General features: G+C 36.7%; 1 protein-coding gene across 4 annotated transcripts in view; it reads right to left on the bottom strand.

The window, feature by feature from the left end:
* Ctnna3 (catenin (cadherin associated protein), alpha 3) overlaps window positions 1-13,504 on the bottom strand; it is a 1,573,570-nt gene that overhangs the window by 289,484 nt on the left and 1,270,582 nt on the right. The gene's annotated exons all lie outside the window — the stretch shown is intronic.

The following is a 13,504-nucleotide window of genomic DNA, read 5'->3' as shown; positions in this document are numbered from 1 at the left end:
ACACACACACACACACACACACACACAGACACACACACACACACACACATACACACACACACACACACACACACGCACACACACACACATGCGCACACACACACACACACACACACACACACAGACACACATACACACACACATGCGCACACACACACACATGCGCACACACACAGTACGTCAGTGAGGCTTTCTGCAGTTATTCACCATGGTACTACTGGGGAAAACTGTGTATATAATTTCCACTTTGCATGCAAAGACATTGATTATTTAGGGCAAAGTACTGAGTTCTAGCTATCACATGAGAACATGCCATGATTCCCTGTCTAGGTATTCTGGAAATGGGAGCATTAGACTTAAATCAATTTCAGAAGATCAAAAATTGGGAATCAATGTCATCAACAAACATTGAAAAGCAGAAAGTTCATGCTAGCTATTTATACATTGACTGCAACAGTATTAAAATATTGTTAAGTATAATTATTTGATGCGGAATAATATTTTATTAGTTAGGATAAAAAATATGATATTAGTTAAAGTAGTAACTGTAGCTACCAAAGATTTTGGTGGGGCAATTAATTCAAGGGCATGTGTCATTGTCACAACGAAAATGTGAAGACTATGGATTCCCAGAACATCTTTCAAGTCAGAAGTATCATTCATACACACACACACACACACACACACACACACACACACACACACATACTGAGAGTGTCTCCCTGTCATTTTCCTATAGCACCTCTACACCCTTTTCAGGTACATTAGTTTTTTTTTTTTCCATTACTTGTTATGTTAAAATTAAATATCTACATCCATTTGCAAGGTAGTACAGAAATCATATATACTTGACACAGTTTTTCCCAGTAGTACCATGGTGACTAACTGGAGTATAGAGTCAGTTTGGGGAGCGTCTCATCAATGTACTGTACGTATGTGTGTGTGCATGTGTTTGTGTGTATGTGTGTATATGAGTATATGTGTGCATGTCTGTGTATATGCGAATTTATGTATATGTGTATATGTGTATGTTTGTGTGTGTGCATTTATCTATATGTATATATGTGTGTGTTTGTGTGTGTGCATGTGTGTTTGTATGTATGTGTGTATATGAGTGTATGTGTGTATGTCTGTGTATATGTGCATGTATGTCTGTGTGTATATGTTCATGTATGTATGTGTGTATATGTGTGTGTTTGTATCTGTGTCCATGTATTTGTGTGTGTTCATCTGTGTTTATATGAATGTGTGTATATGAGTGTATGTGTGTGTATATGTGCTTGTATTTATGTGTATATGTGTGTATATGTATGTGTGTATGTTTGTATATATGTGTATATGTGCGTATATGTGTGCATATGAGTGTATGTGTGTGTATGTATATGTATGCATTTGTGTATATGTGTGCATATGTATGTATATATGTGTATCTGTGTATATGTGTGTATATGTGTGTGTGTATATATGCATGTATGTATGTAAACGGGTGTGTATGTTTAGATGTATATGTTGGCATCAGTATCCCTGAAACCTATGACATCATATAGGCAACAGCACAACCTACACACCTGTTGCCAAGACAATAGCCACCATGTTCCCAGAATCAATTGGGCTCACCTTCCCCCTTTACCTGTGATCACGTCACCATCCATTTATATGAGAGGAATGCCCCCATACCTCCCCTCTCTCTTTCCCCTTCTCTTTCCACTGCCATCTTCCTTGCCCCTCTCTCTCCCAATAAATCTCTTAACATGTGGAACTACTTTGGCCTGGTCTGCTGTGTTCAGACGCAAGCCGCTATTCTAACAAATCAGTATGTGTATATATGTGTGTATATGTGTGTGTGCATATGTGTGAGTATGTGTGTGTGGCTTCTTCTCTTTTTATGCTCTGCATAGATTCATGAAAGTACAGCCACAGCCACAATAGAGAACTACTCAATACCAAGATCCTTCTTCACATTAAGCTTCTGCAATTCCACATACCATCTTTCCACAACCTCCTCTGGACAGCAGCAGCAATTCCAGTCTCCATTGTGTGTTTATATTTCAGGAATATCAAATGTAATCATACAGTACATTAAGTGGTGGAACTGATATGAAAACACTATGCTTTTCTACATTTTCACTCCTGCAGCCCATTACCAATTGTTGGATACTCAATAGATAACTACTTCATATCAAGGAACAGTGTTCCTTATTTAGGGTGGTCTACAGTTTCTGTAATTATTTTTATGTGGAAGGGTGTTTTGAGTGCTTCAAGTTTTTTTTTATTACCACAGTTAAAGTTGCTCTGAATAAACATACACACACATACACACAAACACACACACACACATCACACATATATATGTATGTATACACACACACATAAATATATATATGGCTGAAGACAGGCTAAAAGACTTTTTGAAAAAAAAGGTATCATTGATATTCTAAAGTGCTTTGAAAATTCTGTTTGGAGAATTTTGGATTTAAGAACATAATAGTTAATAGTTGGCAAGAGTGACACAAGCCTAACCAAGAAACTTGCAATATCTACCTGGAGACATTTAGGAGTAAATGTCTAGCAACAAAGGGCTCTCATGTAATTTTCACTTCTTGTTCATGTAAAGAAGAGATTGAGTTTTCCAGCCAGATATTCCAGTTGTGATCCACCACTATCCTCCTTGCTATGTTTTGGATTAGTGCACATATTTTTCTAAAGGGACCCAGTTCAACAGACATCTCCAGGTATCAAAGCTACATAACATGTGTTACCAAATTCATAGTCTGCTTCTGAATTACAACTTAGTGGCCTTGTTGATAGGAAATAGTTATCATCTTAATCTTTTTGGTTTTTTGAATACAGATAAATAGTTAGTAGATAGATAGATAGATAGATAGATAGATAGATAGATAGATAGATAGATAGTGCTAAGGTTGGCTTCACACTAGCTCTATATTCCATAATGATGTTAAACTTCTGATCCTCCTAAGTGTGGGGTTATAGATGTTGACTGCCACACTTGGTTCGAACCCAGGGCTTCATGCATGATAGACAAGCGCTCTACCAACTGATATACTGCAAAAAAGACCATAGCAGCAACTGTAACCATAAGAACTAGTGAGAATCTTTATGTTCATCTGAACAGTCAGTTGTTCTTCATAATGCCATCCCTGATTCATCTCTCTGTAAACTCTGTACAACACTTTCAACATCTTACAAGAACATCCACCCTAACATCCACCCTAGCAGCCTATTAGTAGTACCCAGCAATCTATAACCATAGTTCCATTTAATTCAGCTGGATGAAATAATAACAGGTCAATTGAATTGTGACAGATTTAGTCCAAAGATGATACATTGAGAATATGGATGAAACAATTCAAGGTACCAAGGCATCATTGTATGTTACCAATTTACTATGAGAATTTGCTTCAACTTTATTGATTTATTCATATTTATCAAAGTCCTTATATAAATTGTATTATTATAATATTAATCATCAATATCGTATTACATATTTTATGATATTACAAAGATAATATTAATAATCAAGCCATAATGCTTACAGTTTATTGTATTTTGGGAATTACCTTAAGGGAGACAGACAACCGCATACTCTGGCTAAAGTGCAACTGTAGAAGAAAGCTTTGCTTTTTTATGTTCTGTTGTTACTGTCCAATCAATGCTTCACTGACCATTTAGAATTTTAATTAAAATACTTTTACCTTGATGATATAAAAACATTGATTACAGATACTTTTTTTCAGAGACCTGGAAGCTTTGCTAAAGGAGTGAAAAATATCAGTCTCTACATCTCTTATGATGTCCATCAATCCTGTTTAGTCTCTGTCTCTTCTGATTCCCCCTTTCCTCATTGATTTTATTTTGCAGGTTTCTTTTCATTTCATTCATGCTTTTGAGCAATAAAGTGGATATGACAGCCAATCTGGACACTCTATAATCAGAATCACAGCTCTTCTGCACAGTGCTGACTCAGCAAAGACTTCCTTCCCTCTGGTAGAGCTACATCCACAGCCCGACCCTTAACCCCAATATGCTTGAAGACAAATAGGTCAGTTTGCCTGTGTATTCTAACCATTTATTTGGAAAGCAGTATTTGATTATTTGCGTTAAATTTCATAGGAAGGTATAAAGGATGGAAGTGAAAGGGAGAAAGACATGGAGGGAGACTGGTCAAAAGCAAGCAGAAACCCCAACTCTCAAACATCCTAAAATCTAAGAAAGATGTCATGAGAGCAGTAAAATGTTATAGCTCAAATGGTCCGAACTAAACTCTTTCTCTCCATATAGGCATTCTCTTCTAGGCAAAGATTATGTGGACAAATGTCCTTGATTTTTGAAGTATTGGTATAATTATGTTAACTTTATTTTATCCATATGTTATATGAGAGAAGGGTAATTAGGTGTTTCAGTTACATCTGTCTCAGATCTGTATTTAAAAATATGTTTTTAAAGAAGAAATTTCTAAGAAGAAATTTTCTATAATTCTTCTAGGCTGTTCATTACGAACACCAGTGACAAATGCTTTGTTAGGCTATTTGTAATACATGTAAACCTGGCATATAAATTAGGAATAAAAACAGAAATATCTAGAGGGTAGTTAATACCAAGGAATAAAAAGCATAATGGAGATTTGAGAGTATATTAGGTGATGTGTTGTTTATTAATAGTAAGCACCCATGACATTCTTCTATAGAAATTCTTTGGAGTAAAACTTTCTGTATTTTATAACGCATCTTACCACATGAACACTACACATTGACAGTTCAAGCAAAAGCAATTATGACTATTCAAACAAAATGGAATTTTAAAAGATTCCCAATAAAATTATATTACTTCACTTAAGGGTTAGCCTCAGATGATTTGGCTCTAAAACATGATCTGTTTTTTTTTTTTTTTCCTAATCTTGTTATTTAGTTAGTTAGAGAGAGAGAGAGAGGGAGAGAGAGAAAGAGAGACAGAGAGAGACAGAGAGAGAATGTGTGTGATTGAGTAGAGTGTTAGAGTGTGAATGTACCTGTGTATTTTAGAGAGAAGAAGTAGAAGAAGAAGGGGAGATGAGAGAGCGAGAGAGAGACAGAGACAGAGACAGAGAGAGACAGACAGACAGACAAACAGACAGAATATGTGAATAAGAGAGAAGCAGTGGGTGGGGGTGGAGTCCACGCCATGGCTCAGTGCCTCTTTGTCATGTTCACTGATCCAAGAGGGATATTTCAGTTCAAACAAAATTCATCCAGTGGACTTTTATTAGGTACCTGCCACATCTTAGGTTTTCCTCTCCTCCCATAATCTGCGGGTTAAAAAATACTTCTAGGGCTGGTGAGATGGCTCAGTGGGTAAGAGCACCCGACTGCTCTTCCGAAGGTCCGCAGTTCAAATCCCAGCAACCACATGGTGGCTCACAACCATCCGAGATCTGACTCCCTCTTCTGGAGTGTCTGAAGACAGCTACAGTGTACTTACATATAAATAAATAAAATCTTTAAAAAAAAAAAGACATTTCTTAAAAAAAAAAAAATACTTCTAGAGTGCTTGGTATTTCAAAACATCATAAACTGGTTTTTACAGTCACGACATAGATTACAATAATTGCACTATAAAATATTTGCCTTTAGCATGGGAATTTTCTGTGAAGACAGGTATGTATGAGACCCTGATATTAACATAGCTCTCACTACCCAGCTTGCTTTGGTCAAAGCATAAAGATGTAGAGTACAGCATGGTACCTCGGTTCATTGACCCATTTGCACAAATGTCCTAAATCAAATAAAAGTGAAGAAGGGAGGGGTCAGCTCTCCTCAGGTAATCAGGTCACAAGGTAATCAGAAATGAAAGTTTTACCTCATAAGAGAACTCTCTGGTAGCAATTTAAAACTATGTGTACAGTAGAATTTATGAACCATAAGGGTTTTCAAGAACTATCTCAACTTAGTTTTGTGTTTTCTTTATTTTCTGAGCACATTTTGATTTGGAGGAAATCTTTACTAAGGAAATATTACATAGTAGACAAAACTTCATAGCACATGTGGACCTCAGATAGTTGATTATTGAGAAGGAATGGATTGGAAGAATTTATTAGCCAGTAGTTGTTTTTTCTGAAACATTTGTGGGACATGGGAAAGTCTTCTTAAAATCTTATGTATTTTGGATACAAACTAGTACAAGACTTCTAGTCTCCTTGTGTTAATGGGATTTTCCTTATAATAAACTAAGACAGTTTCATGTGATGTAATTAATGCTTTTAGTCAACACACTCATTTCAGAGCAAAGGGCAAATCAAAAGAAATGTCTAGAAATGGGTGTATATTTATACCATCCTCCCCATTTATTATAGAAGTAGAGCTAAAATCTGAAGTAAATAAACTATTAATTATCGCCCAATTATCCACAAATACTTGTACGATTTCGCTATTTGCTAAACCCCAGCAGTGAAAAGCTGTCAGCTCCATAGCTATTGGAGGAATCCCCCAATCCTCCCCAGCTCCTCCTCTTTATCCTCAGAACTCACAGACCAAGTTAAACTGCTGAATGAATCATTCCAATGCTATGCTACGACCTCTTAGGCATAAATACTGCTTCTCCATCTGTGTGAAAGAGAACTAGAAAACCAAGTGCGAGAAACCTGGAATCTGTTACACTTGAAGTGTGTTTGCACCAAATTCCAAGGACCAGTGACTGTCAGATAGCCTTGACGCAACACTTCCAATTCATGCTAGTGAGATTCTGAGCAGAGTCAGCTAATACACCTTAGGCTATCAATCATAGAAAGAGTGAAATAACAAATTTGTGTTATTGGGGATGATGAATGCTCAGCAAACCATAGGTCACAGAAGAAAACCAGCAGAATTTACCAAGTTCATTTGAGGATGATCAGGACTACTAATAACAACAGTCAGAAACATAAAGTAAATAAATAAATAAATAAATCTTGAATTTCTGTAGAAATTTAAAACAGAGAATCTGAAATTTAAGAAAATAACCAAAAGGAGTTAATATTGGGCAAAAAAATAAGGCAAGATTTGCATGATTATCTTCGCTCTGTGTCTCTTCCTTCCTTCCTTCCTTCCTTCCTCTTTCTTTCTTTCTTTCTTTCTTTCTTTCTTTCTTTCTTTCTTTCTTTCTTTCTTTCTTTCTCTCTCTCTCTCTCTCTCTCTCTCTCTCTCTCTCTCTTTCTTTCTTTCTTTCTTTCTTTCTTTCCCTTCTCTCTGTCTCTCTCATCTTCTGTCTCTATCTCTGTCTCTCTTCATTTCTTTGTGTCTCTGGTTCTTTTACCTGTCTCTATGTCTCTCTCTTCCTTCTGTCTGTCGGTTTGTCTGTCTGTCTCTGTCTCTCTCCCTCTTTCTCTCCCTCCTTCCCTCCCTGCCCCCTCTCAACTAGTGGGTCAGATGTAAGCTCTCAGGTACTGCTCCAGCAATAGGCCAGCCTACCTGCTGCCATGCTCCACACCCTGATGGTCATGGACTCGTGCTAGGAAACTATAAACACACCCCCAGTTATATACTTTATTTTATAAATTGCCTTTGTTATAATGTCTCTTCAGAGCAATAGAAATGCAAATAAGACAGTGGCAAAAGTTAATCTATTTGTTCATTGTTAAATAGAAACTATAGAACTATAGAAAACCCATATAGGAAAATTATATATTAACTTTCATCTTAACAATTTACCAGCAATTAATTTCAGATAATATTCCATCTACACATTAAGAAAAGAAAATGTAGTTTCTATTTAACACCTTGAAACTTAGTGTTATGGTTAGTGTTGCTAGTCTACTTTGATAGGATCTATAATCATGGCAGAGAGAAGGCTTGAAACTATATGTGAGAGATTAGTTAAATTAGTTGTGAATTATTTAAATTAGTCAGTGAATTTCTAAAAGAGGTTATCTTAATAAGGATAACTGAGGAAGAAGATCTCTTCTAGATGGATGTCCTATTCCTTGGATTTGAGGCCTGGGCTGTATAAAAGAAGGTAGAAGATAGCTTCAGAAAATCATATGCTGCTTCTGCCTCACTGGGAAATCATTGTGACCACCTGCTTCAAGCTCCTGTTGCCTTGACTACCCTGTCATGATGCACTCTGCCATTGTACCAAGAACCAAAATAAATAAGCCCTCCTTCTCTCCTACATCGCTTTCATTGGGATATTTTAACATAGCAACTGAAAATGTAGCTCATAGACCCAGGATTTGTCTCTTCTTTCTTCTTTTTGAGAAGACATTTTTTCCAATATTTGTATTTTTGTATGAGATATGATATAGGTATAGGTATATTAAAAATATATCAGATAAATCTCTTTGAATGTTAACGCTTAGCAATTCTTTTGTGGAGCAGAGTTTTCAGCTTTTTTTCCCTTTTATTGAAAATATATTGTTTCCTCACATAGCACAATCTTGATTGAGTATTTCTTCTCCTTCTACACTTCCAAGTTCCTCCCTCTCTCCCTCCCTCCCTCCCATCTGGATCCACTCTTTTTTCTGACTCTCACAAGAGAACAACCAGTCTTCTAATGGATAATAATATAATAAAATAAAACAAAGCTAACATATCAGATTGGAACAATTCCAAAAAGAGCCCAAGGAAAAATAAAAAATATACTTACACTCAAGGCCTCACTATTTTGCACATTTAGGAATCCTATAAGAACACTAAACTAGAAGCCATAGTATATACTCAAAGGATCTGTAGGGTAAACGGAGAGAAAACTATCTATATGAAACTAAATTAAAAATAAAAAATGAAAAGCAAAATATAAAGAGCAATGCAAAAAGCTCTGACACAACATTATGAGACAAAGGACCTGCGAAGATGCCAGGGAGTTCATTCCTCCAGAGGATGGGAGTTTATCTACCTCAAGAGCCAGCCATGCCACTCTTGGGCATATCTGCAAAGGATGCTTCACCTACCCCAGAGACACTTGCTACACATTCATTGCAGCTCTATCCACAGTAGCCTAGACGTGAATAGATAAAGAACATGTGAAGCATCTATATTTCAGAGTATTATTTAGCTACAGAAAAACAAATGACATTATGAAATTTGCAGGCAAATGGGTGGAACTAGAAAACTTGTCCTGATTTCAGTATCCCAGATCCAGCAACTAATTCTTCAAGAGGCTGCAAAGTGCACTGATATTAAAACAAAGGCACACTTAATATACTGGCTACACTGAAACAAAAATTGCTTTCAAATAGGTTACTGAAGGAAATGTTTGCATTCAAAATACATGCATTTGGCCTCCTGACTTCTTTAAATGAATAAACACATTAAGAATCAATTTGTAGAATCATAGAACTCATTTTGAAAAAAAAATCTCCTAAATAGGTGTTCACAAACTTCATGCGATCAATACAAACAATGACTTCTCCATTTTGCACATTTATAAAGAAAATGTATATTTTTATGATACCACTGAATACTGAACTAGAGTGAGTGGGACATGGGAACTATGGAACTGTGGCCAAGGCATGCTCAAACCCTAAAAAAACTTGAGCTGAGATTGGCAGGAGTAGGATCGTTCCACCCATGCCCCATGCCCCATGCCTTCATGTCTCAGGACTCTTACCCCTATGACTATACCTTTCCCCAATGGAGGAGATCATGTAGCCCAGGAGCCAGGTAAAACTTCCTCTCCCCTTATAAGGTCATGTCTGGCAGCACCTGGAATTCCTCCTTATGCAGATGAGGCATCCCTAGAACTCGGATGCCCGCCTACGACTTGACTTCACTTATCCCATATTTCCTATTTATCCACCAACGGTTTAAATAGTCTTTGTCCTCCCTTCCCCAATAAAATCAATTGACTCACTGAAGCTACCTCCTGAGAGTCTGTTCTTGCTTCACTCACCAACTGCCTGAGGTCACTTAGCTCCCACCCATCATACCTTACTTCTCCTCCAGTGATGCCTACCTCTTGAGAATTCTCAACTGTGTTTACCCTCTTTTTCCAAAGTAGTCTAGAACTGGTGACTCGTGTGTTGTGAACAAAATACCACAAAAGGCTACTAACTTTGGTTTGTTATACATGCCGGTCTCTTCCCTTAAATGTGGTCCCTGCTGGTAGATCTGTCTGAAGTTTTATTAGATAATCTATGGAGAGGCATCTACAACAAAAAAAATGCAGGTAGCTCCCATCCAATGACCAGTCTAACATTCCAATAGGAATGTGTTGCTACTGATGCCCATAGAATCTCAGACTTAGAACTTTTCCTAATTGTGCCCTCCAACAAGAAATACAATGCCACATTGATTGCAGATTTGTGACATCCTTTGTCATAGAACCAAGCCATGAAACAGTCACATTTCTGGCTCAGAGAAAATATGAAGCAGTTAATATTGTTGCTTAAAAAACATAATTTGAGGATTATTACATAGCAAAAGATAAAAATATTTAAAATTTATGAAAAGTATGTGAAATTGCTATTTATTCTTTCTTTAATGTGTTTATTTTGTAATCTTATGGCATGTGTTTGTGTGTAAGGGAAGTTAGAGGCATGATGCTTCTTCCTGGTTGGTCTCCTCATCTGTTTGTCTGTCTGTCTGTGTATGTGTCTGAGACAGTGTCTCCCATTTAACCGTGAGCTGACCAATTATTGACTAGACTGGTTGGCCAGAAAGATTTAGGGATTTGCTTAGCTCCTCATACCACTGTGCTGTGATAAATAAAGGATGCCAGTGATGACAGCAAGCATTTCCTTCTGCATGCTAGAAATTCAAACTCACATTCTCAGCCTTAGCCAACAGGCTTTTTACTGACTGGGCAATTTCTCCAGTCCTCAAAAGTTTTGCTTGTGAATTTTGCATTGATGATATTAGGATAAGTATAAACATATCATTAAATTTGCATTTGTTTGTAAACTATTACCTATCAGATCTATCATAGGCACCTATATACTGAATAATTCAGTCATCTGCCTGATTTATCTAAAGTATACCTTTCTTCATTCCATGCACCTATTTCCTAGTTTTGGTATTTGAAAATAAGGTCATTCTGGTTAATGAAAAACATGAAGCAAACTTTATATGTCTCTGTGTGCTGCCTGGAGTCTTATTTGAGGTGACTGAGAGGCGCGTATTTTCATTTATCTTTTCTTAATCCTTGCAAATTAAGGAATGCATGGAGAGAATCAATCAAGAAAATGAGACACAGTAAGGAACAGAAACCAGAAGTCAGAACTAAACACAAATTTCCTTAATAATCAAGTCTATCTTCTTAATATATTCTTATTTTCCCTAGATAAGTAAATTCCTACAGAATTAGGCCAATCTAATACAAAAATAATAAGGTATAAACATAAAGCCAGATATAAATTCTTAGAAACGTTACACATGAGACTAGTTATATTGTAATAAAACAGACAGACCTAACATATCCTGGAGTTGTGGTAATTATCTAAATATTTGGTAATGTTTAATCTCCAAGACATTTTTTGGGGGTGTTCAATGAGTAAATACAGTCTCTACTTTTGGACTGTCACCTATTACTTATCATGAACTATACAAGCTCTGCAAAATCTTAAGGCAAGATCCCTTATAAGCATCAGCACAAATGTAAAATCATCGGTAATACTTCTTTCGTTCACACCTCTCTCACAGGTGATGTAACACCCAGAGAAACTCACTTGCTTTCCTGGCTCTTCTTTCTATGATGCCCACACTCATTTGGTTTGGTCTACCTGGGGACTTTCCAAGTTCTTTTCATTTGAAGAGAGTTAGGTCACACTAACCTCAAAGATGCAAATATACCACACAGTTATAAGAAAAATAGAGTTGTCTATCTAATCTACGGATATGTTGAAAGGATAGGGAAACTGCTTAATATGTCTCTCTATGAAAGGATGAGATGTATGTTAGCTGAAGCTTTTGTCTACCTAATGCATATCTATGTGCATCTATTCCAAAGGTGTGCTGTGGGGAGGAAAACTTTTATTTTCTACCTAGAGAAGACTATCATATATGTGGCTCAATTATATTTTGGCTCCCATGAAAAGACACCATGAAGAAGACAATTTATCCAAGAAAGCACTTAACTGGGGAGCTTGTTCACAGTTTCAAAGGGTGAGTCCACTGCCATTGTGGCATGGAGCAAGGTAGTAGACAGGCAGACAGCCAAGGGGTAACTAAGAGCTTGTTTCTGATTTGCATGATAGAAACAAAGTGAGAGAGAAAGGGTGAGAGAGAGAAACAAAGACAGAGAGAGACAGAGACACAGACACAGAGAGACAAAGACACACACAGAGACAGAGAGACAGAGAGGGAAGAGGAGGAGCAATAGAGAGGGGGAGAAGGAGGAAGAGGAAGAAGAGAGAGACAGAGAAAGACAGAGACACACAGAGAGAGACACAGAGAGAGAGGGAGAGAGAGAAGAGAGAGGAAGAGCAAGAGAGAGGAGAAGGAGGAGGAAAAAGGAGAGAGAGAGAGACCTTCTCCTTTTTGAAGGGAGATGGAGGGGGAGTGAAGGAGAGAGGAGATGGAGAAGAGTTGGGAGGACTGGAGGAGGGGGACATTCAGTTGGGATGTACTATATCAGAGAAGTCTATTTTTAATAATTAATAATAATAATAATACAATAAACAACTTTTGCCTAGCTAATTTTCAACTAGAATTCTGAGGCTACTTTATTAAAATTTTAAGAGCATTATTGAAGGTTCAAGGATGATATTACAATGGTAGCGATCAAGCAATGGTGTTTTGTGGTAAGCCTGCTTGCTTTGCTGCTCTGTCTTCATCTGAATAGAACAAACTATTTAATTCAGGAGACAAATTCTTAGCAGTTTGAAGATATTATTGGTCTCATAGTTAATATTTGCTTCATTATGTTCTCAAAATGCCATTTTCTCTAGGCCAATAATGAATTTTTTGTGATAAAACATTTGCATATGTAATATTAATATTACAGTGATGACCTACAGAATAACTGGACAAAAAATGTACAATTGGGGCAAGTGAAGTCTCTCACACATTATTAAAATAGAAGATGGTAAATCTTTCTCTCTCAAAGGAATATTACAACAGCTTCCTTTAAATTCCTTTAAACATTAGCAATGTATTAACTTGCAGAATATTATTCAAACATTAAAACAGTTAAAATATAAAGGATCGAGTGTTCACATCATAATGTTTTGATTCTTTAAAATTATTTTAGTTTATTGATTTTCTTTTTATTTTATTTTATGTATGAGTGTTTTCCCTGAACCACATGTGTACTCTACATCTCAAGAGGTCAGAAGAAGGCGTCACATCCCCTGAACCCTTGAGTTAGAGACAGTTGTGAGCTGCCATGTGGGTTCTGAGAATACAACCTAGGACATCTGCAAGTGCAAGCGCTCTTACAGACTTTGACATCTCTCCTGCCCCGGTGCTTAGACTCTTGATAAAGTACTACAGTGGGTCCATTGTTTATTTCGATTATTTTGCCAAGTTTTGGAATCTATAATTTCTTCTAAAATAATGAGTGTCCAGTATTCATTTGTAAATCGATTCATGGAACATGT

The sequence above is a fragment of the Mus musculus genome, chromosome 10, assembly GCF_000001635.26.
Source record: "Mus musculus strain C57BL/6J chromosome 10, GRCm38.p6 C57BL/6J".
NCBI classification, from domain to species: Eukaryota; Metazoa; Chordata; class Mammalia; order Rodentia; family Muridae; genus Mus; species Mus musculus.
Note: the sequence above shows the minus strand (reverse complement) of the source record. Positions and strands in the feature narration are given on the sequence as shown.